The sequence below is a fragment of the Sapajus apella genome, unplaced genomic scaffold (genome assembly GCF_009761245.1).
Source record: "Sapajus apella isolate SASKATOON/1434 unplaced genomic scaffold, GSC_monkey_1.0 scaffold34, whole genome shotgun sequence".
Lineage (NCBI taxonomy): Eukaryota > Metazoa > Chordata > Mammalia > Primates > Cebidae > Sapajus > Sapajus apella.
The window spans coordinates 1,432,584-1,450,837 of record NW_022436974.1 but is presented as its reverse complement, the minus strand read 5'-3'; the positions used below and the strand labels follow the sequence as shown (position 1 = coordinate 1,450,837).

General features: G+C 40.2%; 1 protein-coding gene and 1 long non-coding RNA gene across 2 annotated transcripts in view; both read left to right on the top strand.

The window, feature by feature from the left end:
- ARHGAP42 (Rho GTPase activating protein 42) overlaps window positions 1-18,254 on the top strand; it is a 304,364-nt gene that overhangs the window by 56,493 nt on the left and 229,617 nt on the right. The gene's annotated exons all lie outside the window — the stretch shown is intronic.
- On the top strand, window positions 1,210-5,102 carry LOC116563150. The gene is made up of 2 exons (XR_004274246.1): window positions 1,210-2,025; window positions 3,993-5,102. It is a non-coding gene; the product is annotated as an uncharacterized LOC116563150 (long non-coding RNA).

The following is an 18,254-nucleotide window of genomic DNA, read 5'->3' as shown; positions in this document are numbered from 1 at the left end:
AGACCGATGCCGAATGCAGAGATAGGTGCCGAGTGCAGAGATAGGTGCTGGGTGCAGAGTTAGATGCTGGGTGCAGAATAGGTGGGTGTGTCCGGTCTCCTAGCGAAGCAGCTGGCATTACAATTTGGCTCTTGCTTTTGGTGCTTTCAGTAGTGAAGACTCTGTTTGAGTTTCTTGGTTATAGAGACTCTTTATATGATGACTTTCTCAGATACTGGTTGTAGTAGCAATGTGTTCAGTGTGTGAGCAAGGTCGCCGCCTCCTATAGGTCTTAAACTGCAGATGTCTTGAAGCTTGCCTCATTATTCCTTGGTGTATACTTTTTTTTTTGAGACGGAGTTTTGCTGTTGTTTCCCAGGCTATAGTGCAATACCACGATCTTGGCTCACCGTAGCCTCCGTCTTCCAGGTTCAAGCCATTCTCCTGCCTCAGCCTCCTGAGTGGCTGGGATTACAGGCGCCTGCCACCATGGCTGGTTATTTTTTGTATTTTTGTAGAGATGAGGTTTAATCATGTTGGCTAGGCTAGTCTTGAACTCCTGACCTCAGATGATCATCCCTCCTTAGCCTCGCAAAATGCTGGGATTGCAGGCATGAGCCACCACACCTGGGTGATGTGTACTTTTTTTTTTTAAATACTTTTTTTTTTTTTTAGTTTTTTTTCTGCAGTATTTTATTTGCTGGATTGAATTGTTCAGTCTTCAGGCCAGTAGGAGAGGTGTTCCTGGGTAGAAACCAGTTGTGGCTAAAGCAGATGAGTAAATGGCAATACTCAATGGTGGACAGAGGTCCCAGCTTTGACAGAAGTAGTAGCTAGGAGAGCCCTCACTGAAACATACTGAGGTGTTATCACAGGTAAGGGGGAACCACCTCAGCTCCCCTGCCAGACCAGCAGGGAAGCAATCCATCTTGCAGACACATTCCTATCCCAGGGTTCTGGCTATTCAGATCAGACAGGAACCTTTTTTTTTTCCTCTTTCTTTTGAGATGGAGTCTTGCTCTGTCACCCAGGCTGAAGTGCAATGGCACGATCTTGGCTCACTGCAACCTCTGCTTCCTGGGTTGATGTGATTCTCCTGCCTCAGCCTCCTGAGTAGCTGGGATTACAGATACCCACTACCACACCCAGCTACTTTCTGTATTTTTAGTAGAGATGAAGGTTCACCATGTTGACCAGGCTGGTCTCGAACTCCCGACCTCAGGTGATCCACCCACCTTGGCCTCCCAAAGTGCTGGGATTACAGGTGTGAGTCACCGTGCCTGGCCCAGCAGATACCTTTTTTCATCTGCAGAAATGTTGATGTTCCAAGCAGAAAGGAATTGTGACTATACCTCTCGTGCAAGCCTGAATCTAGAGGGTGCTCCACCTGTGGGGATTCAGTCACTCTGCAGTGATCCAGAAAGGCTATCTATAGGTGCACCCACACCAAGCTCCTGTGAGAGAAGCCCCAGTTATTTCACAGTCGTGGATGAGGGGGAAAAGTAGTTTCCTTTTCCAAGACTCTTCATGAGCACCAGGTCTGCCTGTCTGCTGGAGTAGAGCTGCAAACTATCCCAGCTGAGCCCAGCACTGCAACTGTGTCACTGCCGAAAGAAACTTCCCACCAGTGTACATCCGGGATCTGGGATTCAAGGCTTGCCATCTGGATTCTTTTGTCTCACTGTGTGCTCCCTTAATGTGGGGGACTCCCTCTTCGCTGGGGGGTATGAGTCCCTGAGAGCCATACTACTATGACTACTGTTGTTCCTCACCCAGTGAGCCTGCCCCACATTTCCGGCTGGTGCTGGGGAATGTCTGCAGAGAGTGTGATGTGACCTATCTTCAGCCCTCTCAGCAGTGGGTACCAGCACACATTCTGATAGGGGTGGCAAGGGTTGGTTATAGTCTTAGTTTATTGGCTTTCTCAAATTCTGGTTGTAATAGTAATGAACTGGTCCTGTGGACAGACTTGGGACCTTCTGGTTAGCCTGGGTGGTGCAGGCTGTAGTGATAGCTCAGCTCTTGCACAGGTTTTCTCCTTCCTGGGTGCAGTGTTATTCTACCTGTGGATGCTGTAATGGGCTGTGTTGGTTGGCTTTCAGCCACAAGGTGATGCTCACAAGAGAGTGGCAGCTGCCTTAGTAGTGGTGGGATTTATGCTTGCTTTATGTTACTCAGGGGATGTACTCTGGTTTCCTGGTGATGGCTGGGGCTCCCAGAAGTTTTGTCCTTTGTGTTAAGCTACTGGGGCAGGTCAAGGGGGCACAGCCAGGTTGGGGCTGGGTCAGGCAGGTTCTTGCTCTGGTTCTGTGTACAGGGCAAGCAGAGGCTCCTGTGGAGGTGAGGGGACTGGTTCTCTGGCCACTGGGGTGATGTTCCAGGAAGGAATGTCGCCTCTGCTGCACAGAAGAGTTTGTTCAGGGAGTTGGGAGTAGCAGGCAGCAGGAAGCCTCACTCAGCTCCCATGCAGTTGGTAAGGCAGGTCTCTCACCTGCAGTGTTCGCTAGCAACTAGCTAAATTCCAGGCAGTCTATGCTCAAGACTGCCCCAGGCCATAATTCTTTTCCCTGAAGACAGGCCATGCCACTCCTCATCTTCCCACAAAGCTGGGGTGCCCAGCTCCTGTGCCTGTGGCTGCAGCAATTTCAAGGAAAGTGCTTCCCACTCACCCCCTGGTTCTCCCAAAGGGAGTTTGTCCTCACTTGAGATTATATTATGAATTTCACTTGAGAGCTTCTTTCAAACTTCTGCCACTGCCTGAGTTGGTTGGCAGACTTTTCTGAGGTCCCCTGTCATGTAGAATCAGGCAGGAGTGGGTTTCCTCCATCTGTGTTGAAGACTGGAAATGCGTGCAAGGCTCTTCTTGCTGCTGTGCCTACTTTTACATACCCCACTGTTTGCTATGTCAGTTCCCACACAGGGTAGGATTAAGGCCTTCCTCTGTAGGCTGGATTGCCAGGTTTCCCGGTGAGAGTGTGTACCCTGGACACAGTGTCTCTCTCTCTCACACACACTCTGGAGAATTACAGTTTTTCCACCTGCCTCACAATGTAGGCTGTAGCCTGCAGTTTGTTTCAAAGAGTCCGTGGTTTCTTCCTATTTTCCTGTTAAGTTCCTGCATTGCTCCTTGGAAAAAAGTTAACAGTGTGAATTTCTACTCACTATTTTGTCTTTCCAAGTGGTAGAGTCTGCCTCTAATCTGCCAGTTTGGTCACGTTGCCCCAGATGAACATTCAAATTGTAAACCTTTAACTTTAATTCCCATTAGTGCTACTTATGACCACATGATAAAATGAGTTTCAATTAATTTTAGACTGGTTAGTATGGGAGATGTTTAAAAAATATTCCTCACCAAATTGATAAGATTCTCCTTAATAGTTTTATCTATATTTATGAATACAGGTTTTTACCATTCATTGTAAACATGAACACTACTAGATTGTGCAGGATCATTAAAGAAATCTTTCTCAATTTGGAATTAAGGGCACTGAGCAGTGACCTAGAAATCAGACATGCTTGAAAGGGTTAGTAGGGAAATGAAGATCTTTCATGTTAGGTGCTAACTTTATGATTCTCAGAAACCGACTGGTACTTTAAGGAACCTTGGGTTCAGGCTATTCCTAATTATCTCCTTCTTTCTACTTGCTGAGTTCTATTCCATAATTGTAGGAAATAAACTTCTGGGAAAACTTAATTTTAGTCTTTGATTATACTGAAATGCATAAGTAGAAACATTAATTTCTTTATAGATTTTTTTTTTTTTTTTGAGACAGAGCCTCACTCTGTCACCCAAGCTGGAAAGCTGTGGTGTGATCTCAGCTCACTGCAGCCTCTGCCTCCCAGGTTCCAGCGATTCTCCTGCCCAGCCTCCTGAGTAGCTGGGTCACAGGCGCACGCCACCATGCCAGCCAAGTTTTTTATTTTTAGTAGAGACAGAGTTTCACCATGTTGGCCAGGATGGTCTCCATCTCCTGACCTTGTGATCCACCTGCCTCGGCCTCCCAAATTGCTAGGATTACAGGCGTGAACCATGGTGCCTGGCTATAGATGTATTTTTAAAAAGGATGCTGTTTCTGTATGTGATGCTTTAGTTCCAGTATTATGCTTTCTATACCTTCCTATAAAATCACTCCTCAAGGGAGAACAGAGGGAAGCCATACCCCATTCCAAACACCTACCCCTCTTTCCTAATAAGACTAATCACTATGTAACTTCATTCTGATAATGACAAGCCAAAGTTTCATTAATGTATATTTTTTACTTTATTCTGTAATATGTTTGTATTTGTTTTCACATGAAAGTAATAACAAAAAAGTGCTGTGCTTGTCCAGTTCTATTCCACTATAGGATACACATATCTTAAGAAGACTTTAACTCTGGACGCTTTTGGTCTCATTCATCTGTTTATGGAAAATTAGCTAAGTGCCTTCTATATACTAAGTCCAAATCTGTTTGTTGAACAGTGAACAAAATAGGCTGACATTTATGTTTTCATAGAATTTACATTCTAATGGAGGGGGTTGCTGGTGGCAGATTAGTGAGTAAAATATGCTGTGGGTAAAATAGTGATAAATGCTAGGGCGTAAGAGTGTGTGTGTGCACGTGTATATGCAGAGGCTGAAGACAATGTTTGTTCCTGTCCCATCCCAACCACAAACCTGGTGGTAATTAGGGCACAAACTTTACATCATTTATCATAAAAGTCACTAACTTTGAATCACAGTGAGCTGGGTCCTACACTGCATAGCATCTGAAGATGAATGTGAGTCTTAGATTACAGACAATTTGCCATACTTAAAAAGTTATGGGCACCTGGAAAAAACAGTAACAGTATACACACAATTTTATTTCTCACTTGTACATCTCATGAGTTTTCGTTCTGAAAATGCAGAGAGAGATTAGTACTATCTTGTTCATTATCTGGAGAGCCCTTGCCAAAATATTGCCCACAATTTCACTGTTTCAGCATTTCTAGGGTTTTCAGATGGCTTATATAAATAAGCAGCTGCTGGTAGCCATTGTCAGCTCATTGTCTTGTTTTAGGCTTAGAGCCTCTGCCAAAAACAAACCCAAGGGACTGGTGGTAGGTTGGTTGAAGGCTTCAGGCCCTATATATGCAGGAAGGAAAGAAAGAACTTATTTCTTATTTTCCACTGTCATAATAGTGACAACAGAGATCTATTTACAAAGTAGGTTTTTCATGGTGTTAGGGTTTTGTGGTGTTCAAAGATAGGAAAAGGAAGTTGAGGCAGAGCAGTATATGCTGTTTGTCTCATTAGGTTACTAACTTTTTGAGGTTAGGGATAATGCCCTTCCTTAATTGACAATGTCATGCGCTATATAATGTCATTATTTAATATGACTGATGGAAATATAAAATATAAAGATACACTATAACTCAACTGAGCCTAAGTTTCACAGTTTTAATATTTTAACATTTCTAAAATTGGGTAGAGGCCTTACAATGTGTCATCTTTGGCCAGACATGGTGGGTCATGCCTGTAATCCCAGCACTTTGGGAAGCTAAGGCAGGAGGATGGCGTGAGGCCAGGAGCTCGAGACCAGCCTGGGCAACATAGTAAGACCTCACCTCTACAAATTTTTTTTAAAAAAAATTAGTTGGGCATGGTGTCACATGTCTGTAGTCCTAGCTATTCAGTAGGCTGGGGAGGGAGGATAGCTTGAGCCCAGGCAGTTGAAGCTGCAGTGAGCAATGATCATGTGACTGCACTTTGGCCTGGGCAACAGAGCAAGACCCTGTTCCAAAATAAGTATTTTAAATAGAATTTATCTTCTTAGTATGTATGAACTGTGGAAAATAAAAATGACAGCACCTAAAATTTGTAGTATTTGTAGAACCGATGATAAGAAGTTTTGAAGTAAGCCAAAAATACTTGAAGAGGTGACAATAGCATATATATTTCCTTAAGTTTTTAAATTGAATGGTGACCTAATTATAGGCTGATTACATGCTGATTAAAGCCTGACATAAATTGTGTGTATCATTTGTATGGAAGTCTCTATTATTTGCAGTAATATGATAATTAGAAATAACATGTCTTCCAAAGCTTGGAACACTCGACAGCCAGATGTAGTTGTACAAGTTGACACAGTTGGAATTCCTCAGTTCTGGTTGCTAAATAAAAATCTTCACTATTCAGAATCATAGCAGGCAGTTGCTGTCTGTGTACAGAACATTGAAGTACATACATGTTAATGGCCCAGATAAACAGCACAGCATTTTAGGTGAATAAGTTTTACTTTGTGCTTAGCTTTTGGAATAAAAGATTGAGATTTAATTTTATGCTTTCTGATCAGTATCATTAATCACCCCATATTAATAAAAATAATACTTCAAACATGAGATGCATATCTTCTTCAAAGATATTTATGGATTTTTATAATCATTCCATGTAAATATATAATACATTGGCAGTTAAAATAGTTACATGGTAAGAATAATGGAAGAGCAATAAGAATGAGAGTTTTTCAAGTGAGAAGATTATAAATAAGACATGAAAATTATAAATGATATTGTGAAAATGAAATTTTTATTTGCTACAGAGTTAAATCCAGTGTGGTAGAATTGTAGGCTTAAAAGGAATATCCATAGTTATTTAAGGTGGTATAGAAAGAGGGTTGATTTGGACATGGCAGATTGAGATTCCTATCCTGATTCTGTTGTTTGGGTAAGTCACTTAACCTTAAGTCTTAGTTTCCTCATCTGTAAAATGGAGATAATTATCTATACAGCTTATTTCCTCAGCGGAGTTCCAATGAGTTAAGGGCTGTAAATATTAATATGATTTGAAAAATCCTATCATGTGCATTTAAGGTGGTGAGATGGCTGTAGTAGGTCAATCTCTTAAAAGTAGAACACACACTTCGAAGTTAAGTTAGAACAGAAAAAGTCATAAAATAATATAGGTCACCAAAAATCATCATCTCTATGGTGACACCTTAAAAATGGGGTGGCTCTATGGGTACATAATGAAATCTGCAACTTAAAAATGCCGTTTTTCCAAATAGTCTCAGAAATTGCTTTAGTGTGTCAAAATTGGGTAGGATAGCAGAAAAATGAAGTCTGTAAACATGTGGGATACTGCGTTTCTTGAAATCGACTCACAAAAAAACACTGTGTAGATGGAGAATAATGATCTTTGTGCCTTTACTTCCCTGGCAGCTCAGGCTCAACTCTGCTTGACAGTGTGCTTTTTTGTTTCTCTTTGGAAGAATGAGGCATGATGCCAGCATTCATCCACATCTTGTCCAAGACAGTGGTCTATGTATTCTTTCAGTTACCATTCATTATAAAATATTTCCAGTCTTTAAGAGGACATTAGTCATATTGCTATGTGAAAAGATTCTTTTGCCATAACCGTACTGTTCATGTATAGCCATGTCATTATCTGATATTATATACTTTCATTTGATCAAATAAAAATCAGTAAAAATGTAATAGTGAAAGCCCAAATAGGCTGTAACAATAAATGCAGCAACTTAACCCTAGCCACTTAAGCTATGATCACATTCTAAGCTGGTCACTCCATTTAAATTATACTTGGGAAACTTTTTGGAGGTTTGTGTGAGTGTGTTAACTTGTTTCTTTGCTTGGATAAACAAATTTTATTACTGGGTCTGGGAATGTTTTTGTTAAGGCGTGCTGGAATGCAGATATCTATTAACTACTGAGATGATGCTTTTTTGAAGCTGTAGTAATAAACCGATTCCTTGGAGGCAATAAATGTATTGCATAACTTTTATTAATGGTGTATGATGCTGAACAGCTGAGATGAAAATGCACTTAAGTAAATGATCAATTTACCTTTTGGAATAGGGACAATTTGACTGTAATGATTTTTGTTGTCACTATAGATTTTTCCTTGATGGCAGGTACTGTGGCTGAATCATATAATGATGAGTTATCTTTTCAGGTCCAGAGAAGTAGGCTATATGTAGGTTTAGTAACTGAGAGCAAAGAACTAACATGTTTTTCCAGTCATTGGTTACCTCTTTAAAAATCAACTAATAGTAGTTTTAATTATGATAGTTTATGAAGCTCTTACTATGTGCTATAATGAACTATACATGCATGATTTCAGTTGCTCATCACAATGATCCTATGAAATAGATATATTAATATTGTCCCCATTTTATAGACAGGTAAATTGAAACTTTCAGTGCTTAAGTAACCTAGCTTGTCCACCTAGCAAAAGAGTTTAGTGGTGAGTCTGACACCAATGTCCTCACTCTTAATATATTTTTTTAACTGGATCTATTTGTGCTAGAAGATTATGCAAGGAAATAAATTTTAGTGTTTTTTTTTTTTTTTTTTTTAACTGAATGCTCATTCTACCAAGCTTGAATAGACCACCAGAATTGTTTTTATAGTGAATGTTTTGTAATGTTAAGATTTTAGGTAAGCAGGTAAAATGTCTGGGCTGCTTTTGTCAGCAGCCAGGTGTCCCGCACTCACCCCTATAACGCTGTAGCTTGCCAAAAGATCTTAAATGAAAGAACCTTCTAGCCATTCTCCCTGGCTCCTCACCTCTCATCTGCTTGATTTGATATCCAGATCTTAAGTCTGTGTGTTCGTTGGGGCTCTGGTTTTTTTCCCTTCCTCATAGCACCTTTTATAGCTAGGGGAGCCTGTGTCTAGGCACCTGGCTTCTTATCTCCAATTGCCCTCTTCCAGTATTAAAAAGGCCTTAGTTTACCTCTCCTAAATACTCTGAATTCTCACATTCAGTTCTGTTTATTGACAGCTTTCTGTTTTCAAGGTCCTGTGTTGGGTATAGTAAACGCTGGAGGGGTGCCCTCTACACCTTGCGCTTCAGGGAGAGTTACAAAACTTAGACACAAAGAAGTAAATAATAAAAGGAAACATTGTCTAGAGTATTTCAGTAGACATAGAAAAAAGGAGGTAGAGTAAAATAATGTGATATTTCTCAAAGATTTCCTGAAGTACATCTAATACCAGAGGAAGGGAAAAATACCCTCTCAGTAGTCTGGGGACAGCCGGAACTGACTGCTTCAGTGGAAATATCAGATACAAGCTAATTCTTATGAAATAGGCTTTATCTGCAATACATACATTTTTTTTTTTTTTTTTTTAGAGACGGGGTTTCACTCTTTTTACCCCCGCGGGGGTGCAATGGCGTGTTTTGGACCTCCCCGCACCTCCGCCTCCTGGGTTCAGGCAATTCTCCTGCCTCAGCCTCCTGAGTAGCTGGGATTACAGGCACGCGCCACCATGCCCAGCTAATTTTTTGTAGTTTTAGTAGAGACGGGGTTTCAGCATGTTGACCAGGATGGTCTCGATCTCTTGACCTCGTGATCCACCCGCCTCAGCCTCCCAAAGTGCTGGGATTACAGGCTTCAGCCACCGCGCCCAGCCAATATATACATTTAAAAAATACAACACTGTGTAAAATTACTTGGATTCTTTCTCCCCAGTTTTCAAATAAAAGTTGTAGCCCCAGGAAGATGCAGTAAGAGTGTCCAGAGCTTTCTGAACCTCTGACTGCATACCATAAGGCACGCAATATTTGGTATCTGTAAATCAGCAGATATATTGCCCGATTTGATTACTTAGGGTAACTTTAAGATTACTTAATCTAGAAAGTGGCAAGTTTCAAAGGTGCTTTAATAGGGCTGAAATTAACCACATCCACCACCCTCAAGTATAGCCAGGAGGCTCTTGCAGACCAGATCTTGGCATCTTAATGTTATTGTAGCCCCTGGAAGGTACGGTGCAGATTTGCAATCCTGCAGCTGTGCATACCTATTTAAAGATGTTTGAAGGTTACAGAGGGCTGTTTCTGTAACGGAGAATGGCTGTGGATATTGAGAGAGTTAAGTTTAGATTGGTTTGTTTGGCTGGGATTTTGAGTTTGCAAAGAGTTTGACAGAAAAGATGCGTGAAAAAACATAGAGGAAAGATGACATCCTTTACTAGTCTAGTAGGTAATAGCTTAGTATGGTGCTTTAAAATGAAATTAAAGGCTGGACGCAGTGGCTCACACCTGTAATGCCAGCACTTCGGGAGGCTGAGGTGGAGGCTCACTTGAGGTCGGGAGTTTGAGAACAGCCTAGCCAACATGGTGAAACCCCGTCTCTACTAAAAATACAAAAAATTAGCTGGGTGTGGTGGTGGGCGCCTGTAATCGCAGCTACTCCGGAGGCTGAGGTTCAATCACGTGAACCCGGGAGGTGGAAGTTGCAGAGAGCCGAGGTCGCGCCACTGCACGCCAGCCCGGGTGACAGAGCACAACTCTGTCTCAGAAAAAAAGAAGAAACTAGTCATGATTTAACCATAAATGTATTTGACACCAAGAAGGGTGGGATGGAGACAGGAAGTTGAAAGCGTGATATGTGATATGAATAGGGTGATATGTGACGTGAAAAATAAGGTAACGCCAAATGCCCTTCCAAAGCCATTGTCTTGGGTGATGGATACATTAGGTAATAAAATTAAAATGGGCTGCAACTGAGGCTAACATACCGAGGCTTTCCCTTACTGAATCTGTTGATGAGAGAGTAAGTTGTAAATGCTCGGCAAATACTGGCAAGTGAGTGGCTGTACTGGAGAAGTGGCTGTAGGTAGATAGGCAAACCAGGAAGCCCATGCAAAGCAGGATAGGCAACCCCTGAGTTACTGGGAAGCTTAGAGAAATTAAACTCCTCGATATTGGGTAACTTAGCATTTGTAGTTAAAGGAAAAAAATAAAAAAGGTAAAAGATATTTCAGAAAATGTTGCTTGGGGTGCCAGCATCTAAACTTAAATGACTACTTAGGAGCGGCCTGCATATAGAAACACAGCTAGTGCTTTACAAGAAGAAACAGTATTGAGGTAAAATAAGGTGGCTAAAGACAGTTGTCTGAAGTCAAGGATCTGTGGAAGAGAAATCTCAAGAGAGGCAGCAGAGGAATCATTATTGAGGCAGAAAGAAACTAGAGAACGGCATTGTGCCACAGTTCTTTACCCACTCTTTTCAAGTTTTTTCCCCAGGGTAGGAAGATGGGTGGTTTATTTTATCCTTTTAACTTTCTATTTTTAACTTGGGTTGTAGCAATGTGAAGTCTTTGTGGTTTCTCGTTTTTAATTTTTATGGAATTTGTAGGTTTATAGAAACTGGATAAAATCTGGCCAAGTGTTGGTTCCTATTTGTTATTTTTAGGCCGAAATATTCTGGAACTGCTTGCCAGACACATATCATTTATGGGATTACAAACTGTTTGGTCTTCATTAGAGACCAGCGCCACTATTTATTTTCACTGAAGCTCTCTTGAAGATAGTAATTTAATACTCAGATTAAATATGTTATGCTTACAATGAAAATATTTCATATTCTGGATTTGCCATCATAATAAATAATGGTTTAATAGTTAACATTTGTTGCGAATCAGTATTTCAAGTTTCTGTTCTATACCAGATACTGTGCCAAGCTAGTTTTATGTAATATTCATGACAGTCTTGCAAAGGATTAATATCTTCCTTTTGTACATGAGAAGCCTACAATTCAGAGCGATGAAGTACTTGCTGTGAAATACAGTGCAGTAAGTGGTGATCCCCGGACTGCCATCCATGTCTGTCCGACCCTTGCGCATGTGTAGCCTGTGACATAAAAAAAAGAATGATTGTTTCTAGTCAAAGGACTTCTTTCTGGATATGAGCACTTTTATCACATAGGCATCAAAACAGATGTTTAACTTATATTACCTGCCAGAAAGGTGGATGTATACACTGCAAAACGGGATGCAGATCCTGAATCTGTTGTAAAAACGATATATATATATATATATATTTTTTTTTTTTTTGATATTTACTTTATTATGATGATCTGGAACTCAACCTGCAATATCTCCAAGTTATGCCTGTATTAAGGTTATGAGACCTGTGGAACAGCATGTATGATTTTCTGTCTTCCTCTCATGTTACTAATACAGACAGTATAAAATAAATATAAAAATTGAAATAACTGTATAATAAACCTGGATGTTCAGCAAGAATTGCAACACTACTCAAGTTGAACTGATGTTTGGCTGGAGGCACCACTATGAAGGGACTCAAAATATATAATACAGTGCTCATTTTCTGGATATTTTACATCAATTCAAAATTTGATGGATAATAGACAGTTTAGAGATTTAAGAGTAAAATGTGTTAAAGAGTGAATTAGGCAAAATCTGAGCTATGAAATGTGAATACCATGTTGTTAATAATAATCTACCTGTTGTTGATATACAGGGAGAGATCAAGGGCCTCTCCTGCTCTGTTTTATCAACAGTCTATACACAAATAGCCTCAGCTTTCATTTACTTGCAAGCCTTTATTCTTATAAATTAGTTTTGGGATCACTTTTATTATTCAATCCTCACTATTTGAAGAGTTGGCATTGAATAATCAGTCATTTAAATCTTTAAGCTCTTAAGAGTTTAAGTTTTTAAAAAAATTGGCCAATAGACTCCATTATGACTTTCTTTTTTTTCCCATTTATTTTATTGCATTTTAGGTTTTGGGGTACATGTGAAGAACATGCAAGATTGTTGCATAGGTACACACGTGGCAGTGTGATTTGCTGCCTTCCTCCCCATCACCTACATCTGGCATCTCTACCCTTGATATCTCTCCCTCTCCCCAGCTCCCCACCCCCCACTGTCCCTCCCCTATTTTCGCCCAACTGACCCCAGTGTGTAGTGCTCCCCTCCCTGTGTCCATGTGTTCTCATTGTTCAACACCTGCCTATGAGTGAGAACATGTGGTGTTTGATCTCCTGCTCTTCTGTCAGTTTGCTGAGAATGATGGTTTCCAGGTTCATCCATGTCCCTACAAAGGACACAAACTCATCGTTTTTGATGGCTGCATAGTATTCCATGGTGTATATGTGCCACATTTTCCCTGTCTAGTCTATCATTGATGAGCATTTGGGTTGGTTCCAGGTCTTTGCTATTGTAAACAGTGCTGCAATGAACATTTGTGTGCACATGTCCTTATAGTAGAATGATTTGTAATCCTTTGGATATATACCCAGTAATGGGATTGCTGGGTCAAATGGAATTTCTATTTCTAGGTCCTTGAGGAATGGCCACACTGTCTTCCACAATGGTTGAACTAATTTACACTCCCACTAACAGTGTAAAAGTGTTCCTATTTCTCCACATCCTCTCCAGCATCTGTTGTCTCCAGATTTTTTAATGATCGCCATTCTAACTGGCGTGAGATGGTATCTCAATGTTGTTTTTTTTTTTTTTTTTGACGTGGAGTTTCACTCATGTTACCCAGGCTGGAGTGCAATGGCGTGATCTCGGCTCACCGCAACCTCCGCCTCCTGGGTTCAGGCAATTCTCCTGCCTCAGCCTCCTGAGTAGCTGGGATTACAGACACGCACCACCATGCCCAGCTAATTTTTTGTATTTTTAATAGAGACGGGGTTTCACCATGTTGACCAGGATGGTCTCGATCTCTTGACCTCGTGATCCACCCGCCTCGGCCTCCCAAAGTGCTGGGATTACAGGCTTGAGCCACCGCGCCCGGCCCTTCAGTGTTGTTTTGATTTGCGTTTCTCTGATGACCAGTGATGATGAGCATTTTTTCATATGTTTGTTGGCCTCATGTATGTCTTCTTTTGTAAAGTATCTATTCATATCCTTTGCCCACTTTTGAATGGGCTTGTTTGTTTTTTTCTTGTAACTCTGAAAAACGATATTTGTTTTGAGACGAGTCTCACTCTTGTCAGGATGGAGTGCAGTGGTATGATCGCGGCTCCCTGCAACCTCCGTCTCTTGGGTTCAAGCGATTCTCCTGCCTCAGCCTCTGAGTAGCTGGGACTACAGGCATGCGCCAACATGCCCAGCTAATTTTTGTACTTTTAGTAGAGATGGGGTTTCGCCAGGATGGTCTCCATGTCTTGACCTCGTGATTCACCTGCTTCGGCCTTCCAAAGTGTTGACATTATACGTGTGAGCCACCGCACAGCCAAATGATTTTTTTTAAGCCTACACTAAAGGTAGGCTAATTTGATTTACCAACTTTAAAGTGCTCAACCAACCATGTTATTCTAGCCTAGAATACACCATATTAAAGTAGTGGCCTAGAGTAGCCTATGCTTTTTTGCATTTCAGGGGAATGAAGAACAGCATCAGGGCTCTGTTGTTCTCTGGTAAATCTGTCTCCAGTGACCTACTGTGGACGTGCCTATTGCTTCATGGCAGTGCTTGTCAAGGTCTTCGAGGAAGGAGAATTCCTTGATTCCATTTCTGTTAGTTACTCAAGTTTCCTTCAGCTCAACTTTCATTTGTTGAGTGACTACTACAGACCAAACTTTGTTCTGGGCCCTCTTAATGAAGGCTGATTTTTAATATCAGAGAACCACTATTTTCTAGGCATGTATATAAACTAGAAAATAGCAAAGATTGTGTTTTAAAACTTTGTTCAAGTAAGAGGGATAGAATGTTTTTTACTGGCAGATTTTCATTGTGTTTTACTTCTACTTTGCCACACCTAGTATTCTCCTCTTCCGACTTTTCTCCGTTTAACAATCTGACACTCACAGTTCCCTGAGAGCACACTAAAACATAACTGCAGTTATTAAAAAAGCAAACTTTATTTGGTGATTTCTTGACATATTCTGCTGTGTACATGACTCAGGACATTACTCTGCTATGTAATGTACTGTGTTTTTTATTAAGGCTTTCTGTTATATTTGTGTGCATTTTCAGTACCACAAGCTTTTCAATAGTTTATAGTGAATTCTTAATGTTAAGAATGCTTTGCCAGTTAGTTTACATTTCTTTCTTTCCCTCTTTCTCAGGTATCTGCTTTCTATTAGGCACTAAGGGCAAAGAGAGATAAAGCATGTATACCTACCTTCAAGAAGCCTAAAACCTAAGATGGTATTCATTTGTGGCATTAGAAAGTAGAGGAATGAGCATGTATTTCCTTTGTCTTTTTAAAAAATTTATTTTTATTGATTTATTTAGAGACAGAGTCTCGCTGTGTTACCCAGGCTGGAGTGCCGTGGTGTGATCTTGACTTGCTGCAACCTCCACCCCCTCGGTTCAAGCAATTCTCCTGCTTCAGTGTTCCCAGTAGCTGGGATTGCAGGCATGCACTACCATGCCCAGCCAATTTTTGTATTTTTAGTAGAGATGAGGTTTCCCCATGTTGGCCAGGCTGGTCTTGAACTCCTGACCTCAAGTAATCTGCCTGCCTCAGCCTCCCAAAGTGCTGGGATTATAGGTGTGAGCCATTGTGCTTGGCTCCTTTGCCTTTTAACATTGTGTTTTAGAATGACCATTGTATGTACATTTGCTGCTAGACTATTCCATGCTCAGCATAGCTGTCTCTCTCTCATAGAGTCTAACACATGGAGCCTTGCTATTTTGAAATGTATATGGCAGGTAAAGGATTTATTAAATACATTGTAAGGCTCATAGTCTTCCCAGTTCTTTCTTCTTCTTCTTCTTTTTTTTTTTCTTTTCTTTTTTTTAAGAGACAGCCTCACTCTGTTACCCAGGCTGGGGTATACAGGTATGTTCACAGCTCAGTGCAACCTTGAACACCTTTGCTCAGTGATCCTCCCACTTTAGCCTCCTGAATAGCTAAGACTACTGGCACAAGCCACCATCTTGTCTACTTAACATAGCAAGACTTTACAAGAAAAGGTTTAAAATTACCTGGCTGATTTTAAATCTTTTCTTGTAGAGTTAAGGTCTTGCTATGTTGTCCAGGTTCAATTTCAGTTCCTGGCCTCAAGTTATCTTTCTGCCTCAGCCTTCCAAAGCGTTGAGATTACAGGCATGAGCCACTTTTAATGCCCATCGTTCTTTGGGGATTAACTATGACATGCCATGAAAGAGCATAAAGTTTGGGAAGCAGAAAACCTATTCAGGTTGGAGTCCAGCTCTTTGACTCCAGGCAAGTTATTACTTAACTTTTCACAGCACTGGCCCTGATAGCTTTGTGTAAGATTTAAGTAGGTAAGAACTTTGAAAAAGTAAGACATCTTGCCAATACTGCTGCTGTTGTTATTGAAAGTTTATGTTAAAGCTGCTTGTAAGTAGTAAAACATTGTTGTCATCATCATTATTTCTGAAAGTGAATAACTCATGTTTTACAAGTGACTGTAAAAGCCACATTGGGGCCTGTAAGAGTGTGAAAGGAAAGAAGGGAGGCTGAAAGACATCCAGGGGCTTGGAGTATTGACCCAATTTGCAGAAATTGATGGTTTCAACAATTGAGCTGTTGTTTACAAGGTGGGGTCCTGGATACTTAGGTAGTTTTCATAGATTGTAAAGCATCCTACTGTTAATATACTACTTAAAATAAGGTGGGTAGGTTAGGTTTACAAATCACTGAGATAAATGGTGAAAGCATCACAAGAGAGTCCCAACATAATGAGCAGTCAAAGGCAGAGATAGTGTCAAGCTTTAAGGGGTCAGAAAGGACTTTTTGGAAAAAATGAGGACTTGAGAGAAATCTTGAAAGAAGAAAAATGTGTATGTGTGTGTATATATATATATATGTTTTTGTTTTTACAATGGACAATGGGAGAAAAGTATGTTCTTAGGTGGAGTAACAATAAAAACCTAGATACAAAAGAGTAGTAAGCTTGTTTCAGATAATAACCAGTCCTTAGCTTGGCATGAGTCTTCATAGATATGGTTGAGTATGTACATGGACGCTACCCTTTGGAAGATTCTCGACATATTATTTTAGGCTTCCTGGTACATTGTTACATCTTTCAAGTCCCTGTTCTTATGGAGTCTTCTAACAGCTCTACCCCTACACACTCAAGCGAAACTGATTGTGACTTTTTATTTACCACCTTTATTTAAGGCCTATGTGCAAAGCAGTATGGCAGTGTGGTGAAGTGGGTATTCTAGCTTGCACCCTGGGTTGAAATTTTGCTTCTGCTGTTTACTACCTTGTGTGTGACCTTGGTGAAGCCACTTATCTTATTTGTGCCTCGGTTTCTTAATCTGTAAAATTGGAGTGATGGTATTTAGTTCTTGTGGTTATGGTGAGGACTAATGGGTTAATTTATATTAAATGCTTACAAAAGTATCAGGTACTAAGCATGGCTGTTATTAATCTCTGTCAGAGAATTTATCGGTTACCCTCTGTTATGATTAATTACATGCCTCGTTGTCCTACTGGACTATGCCCTTTAGGAAGAAAGGATATATTCTATTTTAACCTTTGTATTCTCATTGCTTTACAATATCTGCCTCTGCATGGTTGTAAAAAGATGGTAATTCTATACATATCTAGACAGATTGCTCCTGGGAGTCTTCCTTAAATCTAATCCCAGAGAAGTTTGGGAAGAACTACCTTATACTAATGGACTGACTGGTTGTACTTGTTCTGACGTAAATATATGTAGCCCGCTCCCTTAACTAACATTGTAAAAGTAATTCCATTAACACTTCTAAAGTCACAGGAGACCTTAGTTCTTAAGTCTGTGCACAAGAAAAGTTGTAACTCAATATTTATTTAATTATAGGTGTTTCGAATTCCTCTAATGAAATGAAGTTTTACTGTTTCATTAGCATCCTCCAATCATGGAAGCTGGAGGTTAATTCTGATATGAAAACACTGTTGACTTATTAAAGCCCAGTATAACTTCTTCAGAGTTATAATGTGAATGCATGTGAAGACATTCGATGCTTAACTTTCAAGTTAGGTAAATGGGAAGGATGTGGGGTGTGTGTGTGTGTGTGTGACGTGAAGCGTCTTTACTGTGCACAACTTGCTCACCAATAAATGAATGTTGGGTAGTAACAGGGTGAGACACCCCTGTCTAAACTAGATTGATGGCATGGGATCTTTCATCTTATATTTAAGAGAAAAAGTTGACTCTTTAGTATGATACATTAAAATTCAACAAAAAATCAAAAAATTTATTAGGTTTTAAAATCAAGGTCTTTCTATTATGATGTGGATGGACTTTATTTAAAAGGTTTTAGAAATAGCTCTTCTGTTTTTTGTGCTTGGTAGTGGTTTAGAAACTTTATTTAGACAATTAGGAAAATATTGTGTCTCATGTGATTTTAAATTAATGGAAATGTTGGGCTTTCTAATTCAAAATTGCACACTCAGTAGTAGATGGAGCCAAGATTAAAAGCATGAGCTGGATTCTTTATTTTAGAGATTGATTGTTATTACAGACAAAAATATCATAAGTTCTTTGCTTGATGGTTTTTTTAACCTCATCATTACTTCGGCATTAGGAAAATGAGAATAAATAGCAAGAAGATCAAGAACTCAAAA